Genomic DNA, 10628 nt, shown 5'->3' on the forward strand with positions numbered 1-10628 from the left:
TCACAGCAAAACTTCAAACACAAATATTACTGGATATATCTCTTACTTTTATGTGCCAAGAGCAACCCATTCTTCACAATTTCACTTTTGGCGACAGAACCACTCGAACGGCATTTCTCAGCTCTGTTATTCAGAGTGCTTAAAGATCACACTCAAAGCACTCAAGAATAAATCTATCTGGAGCTAAAGGATGAATTATATTGCAAAGTTGGCATCAAGTTAAATTGTTCAAGYAGGGAAAAAAGGTTTGAAAAAAAGAAAAAAAGGTTCAAAGCAGAATACCCACAAATCTGAAGGTACAATGTGCAAATGTTGGCACTGCTTTTTCAGGTCAGTTCCTTATGCTCACGAGGCAAAAAAAATCCTGAGACAATACAGCTGAACCTTCCAGATATTAAAAGTTAAACTGATGTGAACATTAATGTAAATATATGTATTAATAACATTTGGAACAGAATGCAGGAAAAAGGGAAATATTTGAGATTAGCAGGCAATTTTTTCCTACTGCCTGGGTTGATTAATCAACACTTTCCCTCAGTTGTTGTGCTGGAACCTGGAAAAATAAGAAWTTTTCCATCTTGAGGCAGCATCCTGAAGTACAGAAGACAACCAACTGCTTCATCATGGAAAACACCATTTAGGAAGAATATAAAACCGGGACACCTAAATACAAAAAAAAAAAAATACTCCACAAATCAACTCAAACAAACCAAATTAAAACACTCAACAAAGCTGTTCTCCATTTAATGCAGGGGAAATTGAAAGGCAAAATCATGAAGAATGTTCCCAAGGCTACACAAATCAGACTGTGGTAGAAATTCTGCAGGAGGTCAGAGTTTTTGCATTTTTACTCATTACCAGTGTTCAATTCCCAGCTCTTCCCACCAATCCCTGTTTTCCTCAATCATACAAGGATTCTGCTCACAAACAATAAATTATTATTTCTGTGCTCAGTATGCATTGTTTTGGAAAGGGAAGCACAGAGACATTTGACACCAAACTGAAATGGGTATTTTGGTTGTGCAGCACAGAATATTGGACCACCTGAGCCAACCACAGCAGTCACAACCCCAAACATCAACAAAGAAGCACTTTTGAACTCTGCACATCTTGTGATTTTCACTTTATCAGACACTTCATCCGAGCCTCTCAAAACTCTTAAAAATATTTATGAAATCTTGCARAATTCCTGAGAAGTAAATTATCACGAGTTGCCACTTTACAGACTGATACACTGAAATTAAAAGGCAACTCAGCACCAGAGCTAGGGAAAGAATTTCACACATCTAACACCTTTCTTTCAGTCCTGAATAAAAATGTCCTAAACTGCCTGTAACAACAAGTACTCAGAGACACCCTGGTATTTCTGAAAGATGCATTTATATTAAATTCTATTAATTTGCAAAACTAGATGCTTTGCATTAATTGATTTCTTTTTCGTCATCCCTTCTAAACAGCCAGTGATGTATTGCAGTTCCCAGAACTGAGCAGATCCAAACTCATCTCATCAAATGTCTTGTCTTAAACAGGACTTTTCCACACAGATTCACACAAACAGTGAGAGAGCTCGATGTAAAGTTAAAACTCTGATAATCCTGAGAATCTTCTTGAAAAGTAAGTATCCAGAACTATTTAGGCCTCAATATAACAATATAAACACTCAGTAATCTGAACCTGCATATCCAATTGAGTTCTACATTTTTTTGGCTGCAGAGCTCACAATCATTGTCATAGAATTGTTAAATTTGGAAAGGACCTGTAAGATCATCAAATCCACCCTTCAACACAGCACCACCACCATGCTCCTCAGTAAATCACATCCTCGAGTGCCATATGCACATTTTTTTTCTTTGAACTTTTCAGGAATTGCAACTCCACCACTGGCCTTGGTGTTTGTACCAAAGTTTTAYAAGACTTTCTGTGAAAATTTGTTCCTGATTTCCAATTTAAACTTTGCTTGAGGAAAGCTGAGGCCATTTCCTCAAGTTCACTGAATGCACAGGGTCACATGACAACATTTTATCAAAGATGCTCACAAACACGATGTTTATAAAGTATTAAATTAATAAGTTCACTCACATGGAATAAGACTGGGATAACTTTACAAGATTTCCATTGATTTAGTTGAAGTTCYTTTGCATTGTCTCAGTGTGGTTGCAGAGTTTTTGGCCAACAACCTTATATTAATTTTGAGGTACTGAGAAGTGCAACCCAAGAAGGAAGAATTCCACAGAGAAAGATGTAAAATGYTACACTGCAGAAAGGAGTAAATAAACGTGACTTTGTAGATGTTGACTGCAAATTGATGGAAATATAAAAATATATTAGATCTAATTTGTACACTATTATCACCCTGTTTTATTTAATGGACAGTAGTTCTTTAGGAAAGAGAAAACTTCCTCATGCATTTTGAAGTTGCAACTCCCTTATGCCCATGTCTGTATCTCAAACTGTAGAATTATCAACAAGACTCACCCTCCATCATGGTTAAAATGCTGAAAACATTTTTAAGCACATGCTGTACACAGTCCCCAAAGAGAATTTTTCATTGATTGGCAATGGTGGTTTTTTTGTTTGGGTTTTTTTTCAGGTTTTTTTTTTTTGTTTGTTTTGGTTTGTTTTGATTTGGTTTTTTTTGTAGTAGTTGTTGTTTGGCTTTCTTTTCCTTAAGCTGTTATTTGGACAGATAAATTAATTCAKCATAGAGTAGATATTCATGAATTGAATGACAGTGCAGAAAAAAAAAGGGCTTTTGCTCCAAAGTTTCTTGGTTTCTTGTGCCACCTTTCTTTAGGTGTGAAGAGTGTAAAAAACACCATCTCAGGCTCACTGTAAATGACACAAYTGTGCTTGGATGCATTCCTCAGTTCCAAAAGGAGGAGGGGAATAAAGAGGGATGAGTTTCTTGAGATGGAMATACTTTGGGGAGRTTATTTGTTTTKCCTTTTTTGTTTCTTTCCTTTCCCACATGAGATTCTTATATTTTTATGGGACACCAGAAATGCAGAGTTTGTCATGTTTAAGCCTGGATTGAGAATCAGTGAGATGTGCAAAATGGCTGGACCCAATTACCCACTACACAGCTTTTTCATTTAAGTTATAGTGAAAGCTAAGATCTAAAACTTGAGATGGGGAGGTAGAATGTGCTTTTGCCTTTCCTTTCTGAAAGATTTCTTTCCCTATATCTCACTTTTAATACTTACAGGGGAATTCTTTCCCTATTGTGATAGATTTACCTCATGAACACAATTATGTATTCTGTCCTTGAGGCTGAGAGTGTTCTCAAAGAGTTCTTCCTGTTGCACAGAGGAAAAAAAATCTGTAGAAAGTGCAACACTTTTTACAATTTATCAATCCCAATCAGCAGGTCTAACAGTCTATTGATCTACTGACAAGCCCTGATAAAAAAAAAAAAAAAAAAAAAAAAAAAAAAATTGCTGTTCAGAATTTTTCAGTCCTGAAGGGCATAATTTCAATACTTTAGACTATGGAGCAGTCCTTACTGCCAGAGAAGGCTCAGTATTAAATCAGAACTGCAGACTTACAGATGTTTTTTCTCTTTTGTCAGTGCATATGCTTGAGAAGCAGCCAGTCATCTTGCAGCTGTGGCACTGCACTGATTTCACTGGATTCACAAACCAAACAAAGTCAGTGCCTGTTAATACTCAGAGAGAAATCTTCCAGCTCAGTAACGCACACACAGCTACATGAGGTGCATGCAATGTCAATGTTTCAATAATTAAGTTCTTTCTGAGTTAAGGGATTCCTCTCTCAAGGGCTGTGCTAGAGTATATCTTCTTCTTAATTGCTCCTTATCATCCGTTYCCCTGCTCTTTCTCAGTCTGTGATAACGAGATCCGTGTGTCACATCCTCACTGCCAGTGGGACCTCACACCCTTTGAGAAGGAAAATCYCTTTTTCCAAAGAGATGAGGTGAACTGTTCTCCATGGCTTAGACAAATCATAGACTGTAGAAACCACTACAGAGGTCCTTAAATTTGTCACAAAGCCAAAATCATCCATGGCTAAACCTCCTTCCACACGCCTGCCAAATGTTTCTCCTCACATGTTGACCCACGCTCTGCGCATCTTTTCATTTCCCCTCTTCCAATCTTTTATTTTCATTTCCTGTTCTGTCTCTAAATTTCTCTYCCCCTGTGCCCACTTGCCATATGTTGTGTTCTCCCTGATCCTGCCATCAATCTGAAATCCAGACTCCCATGATCAGAGCACACTCTCTGCTGTGTCAGCACAGATCACAGAGCCACGACAGGGAAGGGACCTGTCACCTCCAGGACATCCCAAGGTTCATCCTGGGATTGGCTTCAAACTGAAGGACAGCAGGTTTAGATGGGATATTGGGAAAAAAAATTCCTCCCTGTGAGGGTGGTGAGGTGCTGGTACAATTTGCCCAGAGAAGCTGTGGGTGCCCCTGGATCCCTGGAAGTGTCCAAGGCCAGGCTGGACAGGGCTTGGAGGAACCTGGGATAGTGGAAGATGGCCCTGCCCATGGCAGAGGTGGAATTGGATGATCCTTAAGGTTCCTTCCAACCCAAGCCATTCTGTAATTCCATCATCCTCCATTATTTATATTGTCCCATCCAACCTGAGCTTGGATATTTCCAGGGATGGGGCTCCTACCACTTCTCTGCTCACCCTGCTTTAGTATTTACCATCCTCATTGTAGAAAACTTTCTTCTCTCTAATCCCTGAGGGCCTACAGGATCTCAGAGAACAGCCAGACCACCAGCACACAGCCCAAACAAGTGCCCATCCAGCAAAACTGCCTAAAGAAGGTGACAATTCTTCCTCAGTTGTGGATCCACCATTGAAATGAAAGAACCTGACMCCATGAGCAGACCTTCATTAGCTTTCTCTGCCATGCAGGATTATTTCCATTTCTATTGTGGAGCACTGCTGTCTCACACAGCATGGTTGCAGAAGCAGTGGTCCAGAAATTTCTTCACTTCTTCCATTTCCTCCTGAAATGGAGGAGGCACAGTGGGCCATGGCTCATGGCCGTGTGTTGCAGAGATCCAGATCCTCGAAATGTAAATTGAGGACACGTTTGTCATCCATGGCATTATTGAGCTGCACGGATGAGGATGACTGGGCTAATGAACCCTTTAGAGAGGTGCAGCCACACACAAGCCAGGCACAACTGGCAATCATGAAACATTCTGATAAACCCCCAAAAGTGGTGGAGGAATCCAGCTTCCCATGTCATCACCAAACTGGGAGAAAAAAAAAAAAAAYTACCATCTGTCATACAATTTCTTTGCCCCTGTGAACTTTTAAAATGATGGCGTTGTCATATTAATGAGGAGAAATAATTTAATTTATTAATTAATCTTAAAAAAATATGGGTGATGCTGTGTACCTAACCATGACATCTTTTCTCTGTTTTCTTTATTAAGGATTGTTACATTCAGTGTCATCAAATGATCTCCCTTAATTATGACAATGGGTAACGATGGCCATTAAAGTAATGACATTTGTCACCATCCATAGAGGCAAGGATAATGAATAATGAACAAGGCAAAATTTCCACAGAGACTTTATAGTCTGATATTCCACCCAGCAGCAGGCTAGGAAAACACAGAAACAAAATAGTCCCCTGAGGACAAGATAAGTTTGAGGAAGACGAGAGAGAAGCTTGTTCTTTAAGATACTAAAACATCCTAGCCAAGAAAATACGAATTAATGATGTGGCACAAAAAAACACCGACCAAAACTTAAAACCCTTATGAGCAAATCCATCTTACTAGGTCTGCAATAATATCATCTTATATAATCTTTTCATAAAGAAAYACAAATCCATTTTTAATGTGGCTGCCCACACCTAAAATAAAGTGTCCAGTTCTGGTCCCCACAACTCAAAAAGCTGTGGACAGATTGGAAATGGTCCAAAAGAGGCCATAAAAATGTTCCAAGGGCTGGAAAGACAGAATAAATTGGGTGTCTTTTTTTGGTTTTTTTTTTCCCTGGAGAGAAGAAGGCTCTGAGGGACTCTCATCACAGAATTCCAGTTCTTATAGGGTGGTTCAAAGAGAGTGGAGGTTCTCAAGGAGCCCATGGAGAAGGTAAGGGGCAACAGGCATGAGTTGTACTGGAAGAGGACTCATCCAGATATACAGAAGCAATTTTTTACACTGAGAACAAACTCCCCAAGAATGTTGTAAGGTCTCCATCAGTGGTAGCTCTCAGGGTACTTGATAATCACATTTAGGCTCCAAAATCTGGATGAAGTGAAGTTTCAAGCTGTCTTCCAATCTGTCCTATAGATTGTTCTGTGATTCCACGGTTTTACAGTGCCAGAGGTTGTTTATTTATTTATCTTGAACAAAAAAAAAAAAAAAAAACAAACCCAAAAAACAACCCTGAATTAAGAATGCAGGCATGAATTTTGAGACTCAGGAGAATGATCTTTTTGCCCACCTAGAAAAGCGACAGTTAACCTATCTCTGTGATGTTTCTAAATTTKGCTTCTGCATATAAACACAATAGATCCTAAATGAAATAATATTTTATTTCTGACATGAACATCCTGTATATGTGCAGAAAGGTTCAGCACRTGTGTCTTGCAGTTATACATTAAATAGCTCATGAAACCTGGTGCAACGTGGCACAGAGGGTATTTCTGCAAAGAGGCACAGGAAATGCCCAGGGCAAAGAACAGCTCAGGTAGTCATGAAGTTCACACCATAAATATCACCAAACCTGGTGTTGTGTTTGTTTTTCCAAACAAAAAAAAAAAGGAGAACAATCACTTTATTAGTTTTCATTCTCTCTGTCCAGCTACAGACGCAGAAGAGAGGAAATCTAAATTGAATTAATCAGCGATTCCAGCTGAACTGTCATTATGCAAAATCTCTTCTATTACCTGCAGGACCTACTGCCCACTTTCAAACTGGCAAGGAGGACACTTAAGACTGCTCTGACATGTGCTTTTCTAGGACATGACACAGCTCTGATGAAATGAATTAAAGTATATTTTATAATAAGTGTCTTGCTAGCTTTTAATGAAATGGTGCATTATTAGCAAAGATTAAAAGAACTAATTACGTACAGAATGGTTGAATGATGGCTGGGGGGACAGAGAAGATAACTATCTCCATGCATTTGAAAACTGAGCATTAAGAAAAGAAAGGATTTTTAATTTTTAAGGTAGCAGAGATGGGACAGACATTATTAAAAAAAAAAAAAAAAAAAAAAAAAAAAAAAAAAAAAAAAAAAAAAAAAAAAAAAAAAAAAAAGAAAACCACAGCTGGAAATTCAGTGAAGGTAATTTTGGGCTCAAAATCAAACAGCTATTTGTCTGCAAACTGAACTCTTCAAAGTCATTGGGAAATCTATGTGAGTTTGACTGCTAAAAGCACAATGAGAAAAAGAGTATGAAAAAGAACCCAAAGAATTATTTATTGAATGTGGAAAACAGATTGCCTGAGCACATCTTAGACATAATGGACAGCTGTATCAGGAGAAAGGTCCCACTTTGGGCAGTGAGAATGATAATTCCTGCTGGTACTCTCATATGGATGTGATTTARCTCTTATCATGTGGGGATCCACAGCCCATGAGATGAAAAACATGGCAGTGCAAGACCATAATACCATTTTCCTGGCACACAAATCTGTGGAACTCAGGCATCTTCAAGCACAGCTTTGATACCATTTTAAGAGAGTGCTTTACGAATAAAAATATTAAAAGCAGAGTTTAAATAGAGGTTGTGACCACCAGGTTTTATCATCCATTAACTGTCTTAACAGGCTGTGTAACTGCATTTGTGTGTAATAAAAATGCAATGCCTTCAAGCAAAACAAATGGCATGAAATCCATGTCGAAGTGAAATCTTAAAGATAATAGATTTGAGCATGGAGAGAAAGAATCGAATAATTTGACAAGGTATGGATAAAGAGTTGCACTAATTGCAAAATGGAGTTTGCTAATTTTATGTGTGCCTGTTGAAGCAGAGGGCTCGAGGTGCAGCATGCAGGAAATGTCTACCTACCCTACATCCCATGGGAAAATCCAATGGAAAAAARTTCTCATGACTGGAGACTCAAAAGCAATGGAATTTAAAAATAACCAACTGACTTTCTTCTTGGATGGAGCACATTTATCCCCATGTACTGCTGGCAGCAGGAGAAGAGATGGAATGACATTTCAGTAAATGCCCCATACTCCTCATCAAGGGCAGTAAAATATTTTCTTTTATTTTTTTTTCCCATATTCACTGTTCTTAGAGGCAGGCACAAGTTAATGCTGGTATTTCTCCATCCTCCCCTGCTGTCTCCTCCCTCTAAAAAGCAGAAGCAAGGGGGAATAGCTGATGGTACCCACCAGGAAATCAAAATTGAGTCTACAATTACTGTCACCAGCTTAAAAAAAATAAAAAAAATAAAAATTTAAAAGCTCCTTCAGTTTCAAGAAAATCTTCCTTTTCCCCCCATTATGAATGTCTTATTCAGCTGAGGACAGTAAACAGTCTCATGCTCAGTGACAGATGCTACWTTCAAATGGACTGGAAATGTGATGAATTATCCAGTTTTGTCCCACAAAAGCTGCAGTTTCCCTGGAGTGAAACACTGAGAAAATGGCAACCAACCAGCCCAGATTTATGAGCAATTCAGAGGACACAGGATATGGAACATGATCAAGAGCATAAAACACCTGAACTCCTTTAAAATATTGAACCTTTAGAGCATTATGTTCACTAAATAAGACTTAGTTGACAAAAAAATGAACAGGTACGAACACTATGTGRATTAGTTTGGGAATGATTTACAGCCCCGTGCACAGTCCAGAGTACATATTCTCTGCTCATTTGGCTTYTGTGTGCAAACTCTCTGTGCATGAGAACTGAAAAAGAAGGAAAAAGAAAATTAATTAGACATTAGTATTAATTAGAATTATTATTTCACACCTTATTAAAATAAAATGAGCTCAACAGAAGCCATATCAGAAAAGACCTTAAAACAAACAGATGGATTAGGTTTGATGTGGAAAAGGAGAGCTCRTGGGCATGTGGAAAAATGGGAAATAGGATCAGAGCAATGAGGTAGGAAGMACAATTTATGGGAGCCTCTGATGTRAATTGTAGAGTAAGACAAATTATCCAGGGCATTAGGAAAGGAGGATTTGGAAATGAAGATTCCAGACACTGAATAKTCCAGACAATGGAGCTTGTGAATCCTATTTACAATTTTCAATCAGCTCTAGCACAAATGTCATCAGGTGCTTTTTCCTCTCCTAAAGCATGGTTTACTTTGCACATTCCAAATGCCTTTTAAACTTGAAGAGTTTATTGGTAAATCCAGTTSTTAATTTCTCTGCATGTTCAAAAATATTGTCCTTCCTAAAAGAACAAAGCCATATTTGTGTCCTCTTGGTTTGGAAAAGAAACACAGTGGAATTCAACTGAGTTGTGGCTGCCCCATCCCCTGGAAGTGCTCAAGGCCAGGTTGGATGGGGCTTGGAGCATCCTGGGAYAGTGAAATGCAGGAGAGGTTGGAACCAGATGATTTTTAAGATCCCATTCAGCCCTAACCTCCCTGTGACTCTATATTTTTTTTTCCTTTAGTATTCATTGGAACATACTTAGCAGGGAGGAGACAAGAGGTTGAGTGTTCAGATTGTGTACTGTGAAGCCCACTTCACCAACCAGAAAAACTACAAGCAAAACAAAAAATAACCATTTTATGGTTGATCTCTCAAGGTRAGAAATTACCAAATATGAAATCACAACAGCAGCACCCATTTTTAACTTTCTTATCAATGTAATTCCAAAATAATGCAGAGTGAGGAGCTCAGTTTAATCTGAATTAGTCTCATTCTAAATCCCCATATTTGGCACACTCTAACAGCACAATATTTGGCATTAAAACATTAAAACAGCTCAATAATCTTTAAGAATTATGKTTTATAAACTAGAGGTTTCTATAAAAAAAGTTTAAGAACAGAGGTTGGTTCTTAATACAAYAGGAATGCTTCCTTGGGTGTCACTTTGCTAGACAACCTTATTAAAACCTGATTGTTAAAAGGAAATCAGAGTTTAAGCTGAAAGAACAAATTAAAAAAAATCAGAAACCAATGTCCCCCAAAAAGATCCAAATAAACAAAATAAAATTGTAAATTAAAATATAGAACCAAAACTGGCAAAGGGAATAATTTATGGTTGGTGTAATTCTACAAAAGAAAAGAATATTGATTAAGAGCAAGACACCATATGCAGAAATCTTTTGTGTATTAGATTCTGTGATGTGGTAGGATTCAGAYAATTTGTTTTTTAATGATTAATGAAGTCAGAATCATTAGCATGTGCTTTTTCTACAAAGAATGAAGCAGATGGATCTGTCAGGGCTTTATAAAGTTCAAATTAAAGATGAGGATTTTCCTYTTCACTGTTTGCCTTCATTCTAGTGGGGGAGGAGGGCAGTGAGAAGGAAGAGCAACTGCTATTTCTTTGATCAAATCAATTTAGGATTCTGCATGAATTCTGAATAAACCCCTAGGTGTCTGAAGTTCTGGTTTTTATTTATTTTTTTTTAACAGTTGGGTTTTTGAGTGGGTAAACTGTATCTTATTCCTTCTCAAGAAATTTATATTTTTATTTCTTAATAAGCCAT

The sequence above is a fragment of the Malurus melanocephalus genome, unplaced genomic scaffold (assembly GCF_030028575.1).
Source record: "Malurus melanocephalus ecotype Western Australia unplaced genomic scaffold, MMel_1.1 scaffold_107, whole genome shotgun sequence".
In the NCBI taxonomy this organism is placed as follows: domain Eukaryota; kingdom Metazoa; phylum Chordata; class Aves; order Passeriformes; family Maluridae; genus Malurus; species Malurus melanocephalus.